The following is a 16518-nucleotide window of genomic DNA, read 5'->3' as shown; positions in this document are numbered from 1 at the left end:
TTAAAAAAATGTTTTCTCAAATGTTTTCAGTGTGGAGTAAGGAGTTGCATATGCGTCCAGCGCTGATTTCCAGCGCTTAATTTTTGTTGAACCTTGATTTAACAAAGACCTAACACTCAGCACTCTACTTTGTTACATCAAAATTTTTTTTTACAATGGAACACTGCATTCTACTATACGTGCCGCTCATACGCCCCAAAATTTTGGCCCCTCTAAGGAAGTCACTGTTTTAAGTCACTGTTCTCTAAGTTTCGTCAGAAACTTAGATAACGCTACTTCCAACACTCGTGAAACCAGCAGCCACGTCGGCTTGCCGCCTTTACACCGACCGCAAATTACTTTAAAAAATGTGGCACGCGCGGGCCGTGTATATGCACTCTGCTGCGCGCGGACAGCCATATGCACGGGCACGGCCGGGCAAGAGACGTCGCGCGCTCTCCTACCCTAGCGCGCGCTAGGGTAGGAGAGGGTTTATGCGCGCTGTCCACGTCCCGTGGACAGCGCGCATAAAGCTGCCATCCTTCTCGGCTCACCCTCGCACCCTTTCATTCGCAATTAACCCCAGTATGTGGGATGCAACGGGGCACTATAATTTTTGTCACACTTGGACTTTAAACCAAACATCAGGGCGATGGCGAAAATTCGCTTGGGGTGTCCAAAAATTGCTATCGCAATAATACACTATGGAGAAAGGTATTATGGAAATTATCTGTGGATGGGTCGAAACCCCTTAATTTCCCAAACACGCACCCATCAACTGGCACGCTGCACACATGGATCCCGCGCGGCACGCTGCATCATTAAGGCGTATCGTTCTTCTCTAGCTCTATGATCATTTCTGCAGTAGTCACTTGTCGAGAAGCTTAATTTCCAACCTATGCGCAAGTGTCGTACCTGAATTTCGAAAGTACACGGACCATATATATGTTGGCAAAATAATCGGAACTCCCTATCTAGACTCGCCAAAATTATACTTAGCTGCTCACTTGAACTCATAAGAATATACTACTCAGCCGAGCTCACTCGGGCTCAAACTCGCCAAAATACTGCTCAGCTGGGCTCACTCAGACTCATCGGATGATCTGAGGGAGTTGACTAATCAGTGAGTTTGCCAGCGTATGATGTGTGCTGAACCACAAACCTGGCTTTCTTGAATAAAAACAGTTGGTCGCTGCAGCATATGGGTGCACACAAGTGTAATTCAGAGAGTGCGGCATTGTAAAGGCTGCCACAGTTACCATGCCATGCTTCAGCTCATTTCAATCATGTCAAATGCAATACCCCTGCCAGCTTTTAGTCAGTCGATCAAATGTGATTGCTATTTATCTCATCACAACACCTCATTTTCCTGCCTAAGGCTTTGGGTGAATTTTCCTTGGCATCCATTTTGTTACTCTAACAGGTTACCAATTATCTGTTGCCTATACGAAATTTGAAGTTGTGCACATGTCATGTGAACTCCATGCCAAACTCGTAGTACTGCATGCATTTTTGCAGTTAGGTCTAGAGTTACAGAATCGCATGTGGGAGTTAAAAGTAGGAACTGTAGCTTTGAAACAAACATGTGCATGAGAGGGTGCTTAAGTGTTACCTGTCAAGACTGGGAGCACCAAGGCAACTTGTGCAGTAAAGGCATGGGCAGTACGAGCCCACAAATTTTACTAAGTGTGGCTGAGGTGATGCGTCCAGACTTCACTATGAAGAGAGCCAAATAAAAGGTTGCCTATCCATCATACCTATTCTGGAGCCTTTTCTTGAGCTTTTCTAAAACATTAAGCTCAGCGTGTACACTTTATCACAGCGTAATTATTACATGTGATATAAAACATTGTATTGTGCAGTTTCTCCAACTCTTCGTGAAGGCATCTATCCATAGATTAAACAGGAACAGGCTCAATGTTGACATATCTCCACAGTAGCATCTCTAGGACCTTGTACTGTCACAATGCATCACACACACTATTTAAGTGAACTAAAAGTGAAGCTCTTCGTTAACATTGACTAAAATTGTATCTTTCTATAGCAAAATGATCATGCATAAATCTGTATGTCACGACAGAACACTTCATCGTTTCTCACAGACTTTAGTTTACGATTGTTTTCAGCATCAGGAAAATTGTGCAGTGGGCTAGTTGGTTCGACATACTTAACGCTGTTGTGCAGAGCAACGAAGGGACAGGACTTGAGCGAGAAAACAACACACGACACCTGAGCACAAACTATCAACTGGTGATTATCACAAGACAATGATTCTGCTGAAAAGTAGGAACCAAAGGAAAAGAGAAGTCGTGGAAGCATACAACATCAAGATGTACCTCAGGGCTCATGTGTCGGTGTGCCGTCTATTTCAATCAGCAATAAACAGACTAGCATAATCGCTGACAATAGGTAGGTAGACTGGGAAGAAGACTCCTGTGCATGCATGTAGGCTTTATGTACGCTTCATTTGCAGAAAAGTAAACCAGTTTATAGTTTGTGCTCAGGTGTCGTGTTGTTTTCTCGCTCAAATCCTGACCCTTCATCGCTCTGTGCAACAATGTTAAGTTTTCAGGTTGTTCGCTATGTGATGTAGGAAGGGTAAAATTGATGGGAAATCCCAATATTCTCAGGCATATCGGGAAAAATATGGCCAAAGTCAAGTGTCATTTTAGGCTCCACTGTCCCCTTTTATAGGGCAAATAGTAATAGTTTGAATTCTATGGACGCTGGTTGCTTTTTCTGACATAACCTAGGCGGTGCTCAGCTCTCAGTTAAAAGGAACAGGTAAAAAGGAGGACTTGCCACATAAGTAGGAGGTAGCACTCCAGACTTAAGCTTAATATACTGCGTGCTTCCACAGCCCTAGGGGGCTAGTCTGTAAGTGTTGACTAAGTGGACTGTCCATTCCAGTACACGCTGAATGAATAGAGCACAAGAGCCCACGGTGACGATTGCTGCTTGCTCTACCAACTTAGAGTGCTACCTAATCAGTGTGTGCTGAAATAGTCCACTTAGTGTATCCTTACAGAATCCTTCCCTAGACTGATGTTTCTGTTGGTAGGTTGCAAGTATTGCACTTTCTTTCCTTTCATGTGGGCAGTTCCCACATATGGATGTAATTTAACATATTGTATTCATATTGCCTTTGGTCTATAAATTTCTAATTCATGCTTATAACCAGGCCTACGAGCTCTTGTCCTGCATATTTATATAGCCTTCTCATTTCTGCATCAACACTGCACATATTTATAGCAAATTGGAGTCATTCTCCATAATACCCTCAAGCACTTGAAGTAGACACTGCCATAACCCTAAGGGAGGGGGGACAGTAACGCAAAAACCTTATTGGGCTTGTAGTGCTGCTGAAGGATGCACACATACCATTTATGCTAAAATTCTCAGCAGACATTCCAAAGTTTGTACGAGTTCGACTTTGGCTGGCTAAACTGAATGATTCATACTGAAGGCAATTCTTGCAACACTTGGTCAAACTGAATGAAACTGGACAGCACAATTAGCTGTGTTCATCTACCATTTATACGACTGCTGCCCCAAGCATTTTGCCTGTTACTTTGCCTTTCGTTTCTGTACTATCAAGTTCAAGTACACATGTACTTTATCACTGTACAAGTAAAATGGCTTCAAGGCTTTTCCTGGGCATTCAACAGTCACTATTTATTCCTATAAACCTTCCTGCATGTGAAGGCAAAAGAAACTTTATTAATTCATGCTGGAAGTATAAAAAGACAGTTATCTGCACAGAAAATGTTTATTTTGAGCACCGAGGTTCTTGCTGATGTAGATATGGTGCTGGCTCCCTCCTTGCCCGAAGCATGTGCTTGCTGTACACAGCACCAGATGATGGCTTCCTAGGTCAAAAGATCAAATTGAAATATGAGGCATTTTGTTTAGCTCCGGAAAGAGAAAGCAGGATTGAGACATTAACATGTATAAAAAATACTTGCCTAAAGAAAAATTAATACACAAGCAAATTCACTAAAGAGGTTCACTTTCAAGAGCAAAAGTATGGTTACGATGAAAATTACAAGGAAGCTTCACTGCTCATTGAGGTTTCGGTTCAGTAGTTGTTGAGCCACGAGGGTTAGCATGCTACATCTTGCATATTATGTTTTGTAGAACAATATTGCACTTTGAACAATGTAGTGCCTATTTAAATGAACTGACAAGGAACGCTGAAACGCCAGGCTAGTTTGGTCTGCACAAGATATGATACAGACACTGTACTGCATTCATTTAGTGTTTTTGTCACTGATCTCATGCACAAAGGTCATTCACACCTATCCTACATGATTTAGAAGAACTTGTTGTTGGGCGAGTTGGTAGATATTAGCGAGCATTGTTTAACTGCGCGAACAAACGAACCACAAAGACAGCGAGGGACAAGGACGGGCGCAGACTTGCAACTAAAGTTTATTCCACAACGTACACATATAAGTACACACCTGACATACACCACTGCGCGTGCGCAAAAAAGGCAAGGTGCAAGAAAAGTAAAACCTTGTATAAGCGAAACGCGACCTACCTATGCTCGTCAATAAACCTCATCTCACTGTTATGTAAATAAACTGAGGTGTCACTGACACATTCTTGTCCCTTCTTTCTAATATGGTACGCCTCGAGTAGCTCTCTGGCTCGGCTATCTCGGCAGCGGCACAAAATCTTTGCTTCCTTCATGATCGGCTTGCACGTGCATGCCAGGCAGTGGACAGGCAGGTGCCCATCGTGAGTGAAAGAGGAACTTGGCAGAACGAAGTAAGCAAGTTTTTGCAGAAATGTTTATCGCACCTGAAAGTGCACGACCCGTTTGAAACAAGGAACTCGGAAGCTGTTACTAGCTTTATAGAGTCGAATGACGATATTGGCCATGCTTTTTCCATTGACATAGAAGATTTGTTTTATTCTATCCCTCACGCTGCATTGTTTCAGGCTGTTCAGAAATGTATTGAAGTTAATGGCGAAGTGTCTTTTCAGAATTCTACCGGGTTGACTGTTAATAGGTTTTTAGCGTTGCTTGAGTTTTACCTCAAATCTACCTTCATCCAGTTTAAAGAAGACTATTACGTGCAGAAACAAGGTATATGTATAGGATCTTGCGTAGCTCCTATCTTGTGCAATATTTACTTATCGGAATTTGACAGAGCGGTAAACGAAGGGATCGATCGTGACCTGGTTGTTACCGTGTTCCGTTATGTTGACGATTTTCTTGTTCTTTTAACAAAGCAAGCCAGTTACACATATGACGACGCCATCGCAGGTGTACTACACATTTTTCAGCGCCTTGGCAAAGGTCTAACATTCACCCATGAACTAACAAAGGATAATAATATTCAGTTTTTAGACAACGCTATAAGCTTCTGTGACGACCATGTGTGCTGGAAATATAACCCAAGATCCCAAAAGAAACTGGTGCCCTACGATTCGGCTCATTCGAAAACGGTAAAGCGGGCAATAGCCACCCAGTGCATCATATCAGCCATAAGAAAGTCCTGCACGCACAAAATACAGGAAAGCTTTGACAAGCAGATTGTAAGGCTGGAAGAAGCCGGTTTCCCGCAGTCAGTCATTTCAGCAATAGTGGAGGCAGTGCTTAAGAAGATAAAGACGCAAGGCAATGTTGCTGAAGACGCAAGGGAGCGCAAAAATAAGAAACGGACAGTTGTGCCTTATGTTCACAAAACTTCCCACAACTTAAAGAAGGTTGCGAAACGGTATGGAGTTGAGATAGCGCTCTCGGCTCCCGGCAAGCTCGCTGGGCTATGCTCGCGCATAAGAAGAAGTAAAAATAACTTCCAAGGGTGCGGAACAAAGCACTCCATTTCCCACGTAGATTGCAGTGTTGGAGTAGTATATCAGATACCTCTATCATGCGGCAAAGTTTACATAGGTCAAACAGGAAGGTGTGTGAATGTGCGCTTGCGTGAGCATGAATTGTCTATTAGGAATAAAGCGAATGGGCACCTGCCTGTCCACTGCCTGGCATGCACGTGCAAGCCGATCATGAAGGAAGCAAAGATTTTGTGCCGCTGCCGAGATAGCCGAGCCAGAGAGCTACTCGAGGCGTACTATATTAGAAAGAAGGGACAAGAATGTGTCAGTGACACCTCAGTTTATTTACATAACAGTGAGATGAGGTTTATTGACGAGCATAGGTAGGTCGCGTTTCGCTTATACAAGGTTTTACTTTTCTTGCACCTTGCCTTTTTTGCGCACGCGCAGTGGTGTATGTCAGGTGTGTACTTATATGTGTACGTTGTGGAATAAACTTTAGTTGCAAGTCTGCGCCCGTCCTTGTCCCTCGCTGTCTTTGTGGGTCGTTTGTTCGCGCAGTTAAACAATGCTCGCTATCCTACATGAAATGCAGTTACTTCTTTGAAGCTTCATCTAGTCCTTGAATTTGCTGCATGCTTATGTCTAAGGGAGTTTGTTTGGTTCCTGTTAATGTAGTACATCTAAGCAACTGCTATCAAATGCCCATAGTGTTCCCTTGCATGTACAAAACATTTTTGGCCCTTTCAATGCACAATACTCATTACATTTGACACTTGGGGCTCGTGCAAGGTGCCATTTAGTATTATATGCTTGTCCACATCTGATAATACCTTCATAGCTGGGTCATTCCCATGCCAAATGCCTTGGTTATTACTGTGACCATCTCACACTTTTCCTTTAGAATCTTCTTGTCCACTTTTGAGGAAGCATCCCACGACACAATGTCTCCATCCTAGTGGTGCTATGGAGTTAACTTATGTGCTAGTTGTAGCAGATGATGTCAACTGAAGGCCACTGAAGATAAAACTCTCTGCGAGAATTCCTTTTGCACAAAAAATGCAAACAATACAGAATAGTCAAAATGTAGTTATCTGGCAAGACTGGCTGCATCCATCATCTTTGTTTGGTGCAATTCTGAGGTGGCTCCCTGTTACAAGACGCTTGGCGATTATTGCCATGTGACTGTTCGGGACTCTATAAAACACAAGAATTGCCTTACTCCGGCCTTTCTCTTTGTGCAGCGGCCAACGTTATTATTCGTCCAATCGCACCGTGTACTGTTCGTGTGTCCATAGACTAAATTCTTCACCACATTGCTTTTGCGGTATTTCGTGAGTGACCCATGAACTCATCTTGGGGTGGGACTTCTTATCTTTGGCGTTCGCTTCTATCTCTTGTCGTCAGCACCTCACACAACTGGATGCCACTGGCAGTTCTCTTCCTAACCTCGAAGAATGCATTTGTCTCATCACCTCTTCCGATTGCGTTCTTTGGTCACCTAGAGAAGAGATTATAGGTGTCAACTCCTGTAACATTGTGGATGGCGGCGTATTCATTCTACCCTATGACCATACCCTATCTCGAGCAATTCTGATTACCCCTGGCCTTATTCGCTTCTCTGAGGGGTCTGCATTGCTTACTGCAATAAACCAAATCGAACCCCAACTGTTGCCTCGTGGGTCAACTGTCACTTGAGCTGTTGACACTCATGTCGTTGCAATTGTCACGAAGACAGCTCAGTGTGTTCTTGCGTCTATTACTGTGCGCTGAACAAAATCGTGCGCAAAGATGTTTACCCCGTGTCACGGATGGATGATGCACTAGATTCGCTCCACGGTGCTGAATATATTTCTAGCCTTGACTTTAGACCAGGCTACTGGCAAATACCGACGTCCAAATCCGACAAAGCAAAAACGACATTTGCTACCCCTGATGGGCTCTACGAGTTCAGTGCGATGCCTTTTGGACTCTGCAATGTGCCTGCCACATTCGAACGCATGATCGATAAGTCTTGTGTGGCTTGAAATGGAAAACCTGTCTGTGCTATCTCGATGACATTGTGTTTTCAACCATGTTCTCACAACATTTGCAACATCTTGATGAAGTCCTTGCCTGTCTTGCAAATGCTGGTTTGCAGCTCAGCACACGCACACGTGCGCATGCACACACACACACGCACACACACACAAATGCAGTTTGGCCAGCAAGGCCATCAAAGTTCTGGGGCACATAGTCAGCAAAGAAGGTATTCGACCGGACCCCGAGAAGCTTACTGCCATCCTCGAATTTTGTGTCCACTGCGTCAAAAAGACATGCACAGTTTTCCTGGACTTGCTTCTTCCGACACTTCATATGCAACTTCGTTGTTTACGTCCCCGCTCCATCAACTCCTCGCCAGTAATGCGCCCTTTGTTTCGTCCGACGAATGTGAACATGCTTTCCTGCTTTTGCAACATGCCCTGACGTCAGACCCAGTACTGTGCCACTTTGATCCGACCGCGCCCACCATCTTTCACACCGACGCTAGCAGTCAGTCTCGGTGCCATTCTACTGCAATGTGACAACACATTCCGCGAACGAGTAATTGCTTATGCTAGTCGTGCACTAACCAGTGCAGAAAATTACTACACCATAACCAAGCAGGAGTGCCTTGCTGTTGGGCAGTGCAAAAATTTCACCCATGTCTTCATGGCCGCCATTTCACAGTCGTTACCGACCATAACACACTGTGCTGGCTTTCATCGCTAAAGAATTTATCAGGTCAGCTGGGTTGCTGTGTGCTTCACCTACAGGAGTACGATTTCAATGTCACCTACAGGGCTGCAAAGAAGCATCAAGACACCAATGTTCTCTCTTGCTACCCTCTGCCGAATCATGACGATTCACCATAACCTCTCCATGATTGTGTACGTCCCGAGTCCTCTTCATCGGCTTTACCCATTGTAACCCTCGAATGGCTAAGACACGACAGCCCATCTGTCCTTGTGTCCCACTAACGCGTCGACCCATACTGCTGAACTATTCTCCAACGCATGGAAGATTCTTCGTCGCCTCCAAATGCCAGACTTCGTCGACAACTTAATCAATTCAAGCTGCACAATGGGGTTTTACATCGTAACATTTATCAGATCGATGGCAACAAATGGGTCCCGGTCATACCATGTTCTCTGCAATGTGAGGTGCTTGAAGCCTTTCACGATCATGCGACGACTGGTCATCTAGGCTACCACAAGACTTACAACAGAATATGAAGTCGCTGCTCCTGGCCTGGCCCATCTTCAGCCGTTGCGAAGTATGTTGCACCCTGCGTTCATTGTCAAAGCAAACCCAACAGCTCCTTCTGGCTCTTTACAACCTCTGCATTGTCCCGCTTCGCCTTTTGAAGTAGTTGGAATAGACTTGTACGGTCCTCTTCCCATGACCTTACATGGAAATTGTTGGATTGCAATGGCCATAGACCAACACGCTATGCGGAGACAGCATCTCTACCATCCGGGACTGCTGCTGAAATCGCCAATTTCTTTCTACACAACATTATCTTACACTGCAGCGCTCCGCGCGTTCTCCTCAGTGACCGCAGCAGTCTTCCTCTCTTCTATCCTTACGGAAGTTCTGTGCGCCTCTAACACAATTTGCAAGACGACTTCCAGTTACCATCTGCAGACCAAAAAGGTTGACGGAGTGTTTTCACCATACCCTCTCTGACATGATTGCGATGTACGTACATCCACCCTGGCCACACGAACGGGGATGCAATCCTGCCGTTCATGACATTCGCCTATAATATGGCTACGCAACGTACTACTGGCTTTTAACATTTTTGCTTCATCTATGGCTGTTCACCAGGTTTCATTCTTGATGTATCATTCCTTTCGACTCCTGTACCCCTATCAGTTCCTTTCTTGGAACAGTTTGTGTCTCGCCTCGCAGAGTGCAGACGCCTCGCCCCGCTTAACACCGGCATCTCCCAGGACGCTCGCAAGTTTCGTTATGACTGGATCCACTGTGCTGTGACTTTTTCTCCTGGTGACGAAGTTCTTTGGACTCCTGTGTGCATTCCTGGCTTATGCAAAAAATTTCTCGTGTTTTATTCGACTTTCCACGGTCATTGAGCAGACATCACCTGTCAATTACCATGTCTCGCTTGTTAGAACGCCACCCGATTCCCGTTGCCGTGGCACAGAGATAGTGCATGTCTCCCGCTTAAAATCAAATACTTGACGCATTTTATAGTACTTACGCGCTGCCAGGCGGCCGCTTCCACAGCGAGAGAGAATTAGCATGGGCACAACACATGCCTGACTTTCAACTTCATCATCTGCACATCTTTTCCATCTGCATATATCATCACCAGCAGCACAGTTTAATCCTCGAGGTAGCAGTCCGAGCTTGGCTGGAATAAAGCAGTTCCTTACGATATATATATATTTCTTGCACTTCAAGAAACTTCGCTTGACCTCGAAGACTTGAGCACTGAAGTGACGGCGCTAAGTATATACAAGACCTCATAGTAGGAGACAGTTCAATTTCACAGCCTGAGTCCCCTTGCTGGTGTAATCTTCCTCCGTGTAATTGTCGCATCCTTGGCTATCACTAACACTGCTTCGCCTTTCTGGAAAACTGTAGCCTCTAGTGCTGCCGCACATGACTGCTGTTGATTCTGATTTCGAGTGAATCTGGCTTGGCTTCATTACGGTTACTGAGTGAATTATAGAGAGAGAGAAATAGAAGAGAGGAAAGGCAGAGAGGTTAACCAGACACATGTCCGTTTTTCTACCCTGCACTGGGGAAAGGGGTATAGGGATGAAGAGAGAGAGTGTTCCACAGCTATCATGCACTAAGATTTAAAAAAAAAAAACAGTTCCGTTACTCGAAGAAAACCTAGTGCATATTGTTTCCAGTAAAGTGGAGTAGTAGCCAGTAATTCTTTCGTTACTGAGATTTAATTTGGTAATTACAATTATCTAACTCGAGAAGTACTCTCATAATTTTCAAAGTGTCAATGAGGCATTTGTTGGCATCCCAAAATGACATCTAACTACAGTGTTTTCAGCCACATACTAATTACGTACAATTTTACCGACTGGAAAATAACCTCACGAACTATGAAAAACACCATGTGAGTGAACTCTCACCCGCATCATAAAGCAGTGCCCTCAAATAAGCTGATTGAAAGTAACTGCATTGCCTATCACGAACCCGAAGAGACAGCGCACCACCTTGATAATGGTACGGAAGGAGCCCCAACAGCAGGTTTCGCAGCTTCGCAGCTACTCCTTTCTCTCTACGTCACACTTATTATCTCTCTCTCAAGGCCGACTGATAAATGATAACAAAAGCACCTTGATAACGCAGCCAAAGTGCAGCTCTGACCACACACGAAATGTGAAGAGCAATGTAATAGGCACAGAATGTTTCAAAATCCAGACTTTGCTCGCACCGCATCGAAAGAGTGCGGGCGAAGTTATATTTCACACCAGAATTATATTTCACACCAGAAACTTGCTTCGGACCAAAGCCAATATAAAGTGAGCGTCTTATTTTTCATGAAAGTGTATACGTGCTGCAAAAACAGGTTCGTGTCAACAAATAAAAGCGAAATAAACACACTGGAAAGCGACCAACTTGTAGAGAAAAGGCAAAACCAATGCGTACACGAAATTAAATATACCGCTTCTATGAGTCGAACTGGCAATCAGAATGTCGGCACACACACACACACAGACAAAAAAAAAACAACTGTGTGCTCTTACTATCTATTAATTCATAAGCCCCGTTGAACATCAGCCTAGCGGACGTGTTCAAATAGGTCTCCTTTTGCAGCTACACAGTACTGTCTATTTTATCACACCTTTAGTGGCTTTCTTGATGACCGATGCCGGAATTCTATGGCAGACATCCATTATCCTTACCTTGAACTAATCTGACATTCGTCTAATCTGACGTCCGGCACAATCTTTCACATAACCCCAAAGAAAGAAACTTAACGGAGAGAGGTCAGGTGACCTAGCCGGCCTATTTACAGGCTCGTGCCTTCCAATCTATTTGAAAAGTAGCACCCAACCAGTTTCGTGCTCGGCTGCTGCTGCATGCAGGTGGCCCATCTTGCTGATACAGCAGAAGTGGAAGATGTGACAGCGGGACTTTGCTGAGAAACTCATCAACCACTCCTTCAAGGATATTGTTCACATAACGCTGTCCAGTCAGTGCGTGATTGAAGATGGTACTGATTATTGCACTGGCGTAAATTCCAAACCACACATTGAGCAACCACTGGTACTGGCGCCGATTGCGCTGTACTTAATCTAGATTGGAGTCCCTCCAATAGTCTGCGTGAATGACAATGAATGTATATATGATGGCACCTACACTGTTCTTTTGCGCAAACTCATCATGCCACAGGTTCTTAGTGTCAAGAGGTAAAACTTACCAGACCCAGCTTGTCAGTTAACAATATACACTATAGAATTAACGTCTAAGGTTATCACTAAGAGGAGTGCTAAAACCCCTTAATGCTTACATTAGGACCAGAATTCACAAGTGGCTGTAATATCAACTTGTAAGCGCTCAGAGGGTTCCTGAAGCACTGTTGAGCACATGAACATAACTTCCAGCCGGGATATACACGTGCGATGGGAGACAATGTCACACTCTTAAAAGTCACTCGTTACAAAGCAATACACAACACCCTTTCTCACAAAACCTTATAAAACTAGTAAAATTTGTTGGCCACGTTTCGATTTATCCTACTTTGAAGCAAGCACATAAAGAGAACATCCCAGTCTTCATCCACGATTAAATCACCAGTATTAAATGGACCCACCATAAGGGTTATTTGGCAACAGCATGTGTATGTCCATGCTTGTATCGTTTATTGATTGTCCCGCTCTAGTAGAATGGACGACCACGCAGCCTGATCATGCACTTTGTAATGAAGCTTCTTTCTAGAAAATCACAAATACCGACCGCATACACAACCTTTGTCACATTTGCACAGAGCACTCGAGCGTTACGCTGCGGAGAAAGGTTACCAGAGAATGGCTGTTGACAGCGCAGCGATATTGCTATGCAAAGGCTCATATTACTATGTAAACGAACGCTGTTTCCCGCGCGTGCAATGACGCCGCAAAGCACTCATTTAGCGACTTCATTCACTACCGCCCTTAGTCGGCGGACGGCAGACCTGAACCATGTGTCAGGAATGTGCGTTTACATTGCGAGATAAATGATGAATACTCTTTATTTTCTCTAAACAAGTGCGCGCACATGACGCACTTGGGTCATCTGCCATTTACACATTCTGCCGTGTAGCAGCACCGTAACCAGGTAATGTTACGTTTAAGTGATTGTGAAAAAGGCTCTTACCAGTACAATGTAGCACTGGCTGATCGGTGCGGCGGTCCGCGGGATGCGTCACAAGGAAAATAAGCTGGTAAGGAACCTGGAAATGAAGTATCAGGCAGCCGAAAGCGTAGGTTTGCATAGTAGAGGCACATCGAATGGAAAAGTGAAGTACTTACGATAGCTTACGCTAGCACAAGCCCTAAAATATAAACGATCCACATCTTTGTCCAGTAGTTTGAGCGTAGCTCACCTTTGAGCTTGCCATTCGGGCGCCAAAAACCAAAGACGGATGTGACATCACGGACGCGAAAAACAAAGAATAAATGCGACATCCCGGACGTGACGTTTGGGTGAACCTAAAGCCTGCGTTCCGTCGACCGGGTGAACGCAGACACTTTCGCGCGTCTTCAAGGTGTCCTGTCTCTACGAGAACGATGCCAATCCGAATCCACAATATACCGGCATTCCCATGCATACCACAGCGCAGCAGCGCCAGATTTCCCTCTAGGTAATGTAGTGAGAAATTCTATGATCATGGTACAGTTAAAGTCATAGAGTTAGTAGAACAACTCTAGAGGAAAAGCTGGGCCGGAAAAGTCATAGAGGTACTATACTGACTAACTCTATGGGTACGCGCAACGGGCCCGCGCAACGCCGGCCTGGCGTTTGCTTCTGGTGCAGTAAACAAAGCTATACTCAAATATTATCGCGTAAAATCTAACTCTATTTCTGCAGTATGTTATATAATGTACAACAAGCTACATAAACTTTGTATGACTTTGAGATGGAAGCATGGTTTACTATGGTTTGTCACCAGGACACACCAGGGTATGCATACTTGTGCGATTCTGTTCCTAATTTAACGCCAAAGAATAATTATTTATTCATTTTTGCAACAACAAAACAACCGTGCATGTACTTATATAAAAATACTCATCAAGTATTTCTGGAAATAAAAATGTTGTATTGTGACAAAGCGTTGCGCCCTTGAGCGGAATGCTACAAGTGTCGTCTGCTACGACGCCTGCTCGCTGCAAACGCGAGACTTTTCTCGCAGACGACAGGCACTTGCGAACTCTCTCGCTCTTTCGAAAGGTTGCGTCGGCTGTCACGATTGCTGAACGTCTTCAAGTACATTTAAGCACATCTGCTGCAGTGCTAGCTAGGACGCTAGTGGCCTCCTACGAGTATGCTTCATCATATTTTATATTGGCATACCGCTTCCGAAGCGTTACAGCGTGGCTTTGCGGGTACCCATTGTGCGACACTAGACTACAGCTAGGAAGCAGCTATCTTTCCTACCACAAGTAAGTTTGTGTTCTCAAAGTCCTAAAACACGCATTTCAATGAGCACATAAACGAGCACATAATGAAGCCCTCAGTAAAATTTGATTGTCAAGCCACTAGAAGTACAACTGTATATGTCTTGTATCAGTAGTGCCTTCTTTTTCCTATTCTGAAGTTTCATAAAGCACGTAACGCTAGAGTGCCAACCTTAACAAACCAAGGTCCAAACGCTCAAAACATGTTCTTTCAACGTTTACGATGCCGCCGCTTTCTCGTCACGGCTTCGACGCCACACCGCGACACAAGCATCGTCCCAGTCGCTGGCCCAGCGCGCTATCGCCACTTCGAGCAACATAACAAAGGCAGGGAGCTTTGCGTTGCACTGTCCCACTGCAGGTTGTAGCAATTGCGCTTGGAGCGAAACCAAAACTGCCAAAAAATACTTGTAGACTAGTTCGCCAGTCAATAGAATGCCAATCCGAAGCCTGTACTTCCCATCATTCCCACCTGAACATCGCCCCCGAGTGCTCCGTGATCGCTGCGCATGCGTGAGCTGAGAGAAGGTGAGAAAGGAGAACAACTCATTTTCGCAGGATGTGACGTCACATTGTTGCTTGTTTTTACTTTTTTGAAAGAGCTACTCTCGAACGTAGATTAGCCATTGCCGCCGTGTCGGCTGCAAGACGTTCTGCGCGCGCTTGGCGCGCTTTTGTGCGTGTCGAAAGCGTATAACGTGCGCGAGCGCTGTTCGACTTGAGCAATCGTGGGCTTGGACTCCGTGACATTTACTTTCGTCATATGCGAGTTAGGGGCTCGCCGACAGGTAAACCGCCGCTGTACTTAGGTGAATACCTTGTTTTTCGTGGTCCTGAAATAGCGCGTCGCTGCGATGGTGACTTCAATCGAGTGCGGCAATTGCTGCGCATTACGAGCGATTTAATTGCACAATACGTGCTGCATTATCGGTGCAGATAGAGAAAACTTATCCTGTGAACCTTACTTCCGTCAGACAGTCGGTTAGATGTTTCGCTCTTATCCAGTGCACATTTCTTCATATCCACTAGCGATCTGCTTCAGATACCGACGAAGTGTCTATTGACCGTGCAGATGTTCTTTTTTTTTTTATTCACACAACTGGCGATGGGCAGCAGCGTTACGGCCGTGAGTTTTCCTTTTGAGCAAACCTTTTGAAATTGATCGCTGTTTTCGCTCATGTTCGCGAGATAGCAAATTTAAGTGTTACACGGCCACTGCTGTATTTTTCGATTCCATATGACCTAGATTTAAGCTGCCTCAGGTTGTATTAACGCGCGCAGAGGCTTTTAGAAAAATAGTTTTCACCTGAGAAATCAATGCAGTGTGCCAGTTCTTTTGGAATGGTGCTATTTGTGAAATTGATCAGATTTCCCTAGTCATGCTCAACTATACTTACTGGTCAGATGCTTGAACTTCCGAAGAAGTATTTGTAAAGTTTCCCTTCCAACTCAGCATTGTAACCGACGCTTCTCGGAAGTATGAGTGGTATTTGCCCCTGCAACACTGCCATGAGTTCAAGTTCAAATTCTGCCCACCGACTGTCTGTCCATGTGCCACTAGAAAGCAAAGAACTCATTTCTCAATTGTCGCAACATTTCTTTTTCATTCCATGTTTAAGAAATTTGTTTACTTCTTTTCCTGCAGTCATTGTGGACTTGCATACATTGAAGTTTTGGATAGTTTGGCAAAAGCATTGCATAGTGGGCCTGTAGGGGTTTTTTTTTTTTTTTTGTATTTAGCGCATTGCCCTTCTGACTGGACAAATTAAGTAACTGCATTACAAATATTTCACTTCCTTGGAATGTCTGTTCCATATGCCTCATAACAGTACACGGTTGAATTTGGCACATGCACCTTCATATGACCAAGTGTAGGTTTGTATTGCAATGGAAATAAGAACATGAGTGCTTCAATTGTCATCATCACATTGCTGATGCCTTCAATGTGTGAAAATGGCTTGTAACAATATTGCTGTGTTTCACGTGAGGATATCGAATAGAATAACTTTCTTCTTTTATGCTGAAGGTATTCACCCCTTTTGCCTGTTGGGCTTCAAATCTTGTAGAAAATGGTGTGAGCAGC

General features: G+C 44.5%; 1 long non-coding RNA gene across 2 annotated transcripts; it reads right to left on the bottom strand.

Moving 5' to 3' along the window:
* Positions 1-3686: 3686 nt before the first annotated feature.
* LOC142576724 (uncharacterized) lies at positions 3687-13463 on the bottom strand. Of its 2 annotated transcripts, none has more exons than XR_012826943.1 (4): positions 13364-13463; positions 13135-13210; positions 10010-10162; positions 3687-3848 (listed from the first exon to the last, which is right to left on the bottom strand). It is a non-coding gene; the product is annotated as an uncharacterized LOC142576724 (long non-coding RNA). The 2 variants fall into 2 exon arrangements; XR_012826942.1 differs by having other exon boundaries at positions 3690-3848; positions 13290-13397.
* Positions 13464-16518: the final 3055 nt, after the last annotated feature.

This window comes from Dermacentor variabilis, chromosome 3 (assembly GCF_050947875.1).
Source record: "Dermacentor variabilis isolate Ectoservices chromosome 3, ASM5094787v1, whole genome shotgun sequence".
Classification (NCBI taxonomy): Eukaryota; Metazoa; Arthropoda; class Arachnida; order Ixodida; family Ixodidae; genus Dermacentor; species Dermacentor variabilis.
Note: the sequence above shows the minus strand (reverse complement) of the source record. Positions and strands in the feature narration are given on the sequence as shown.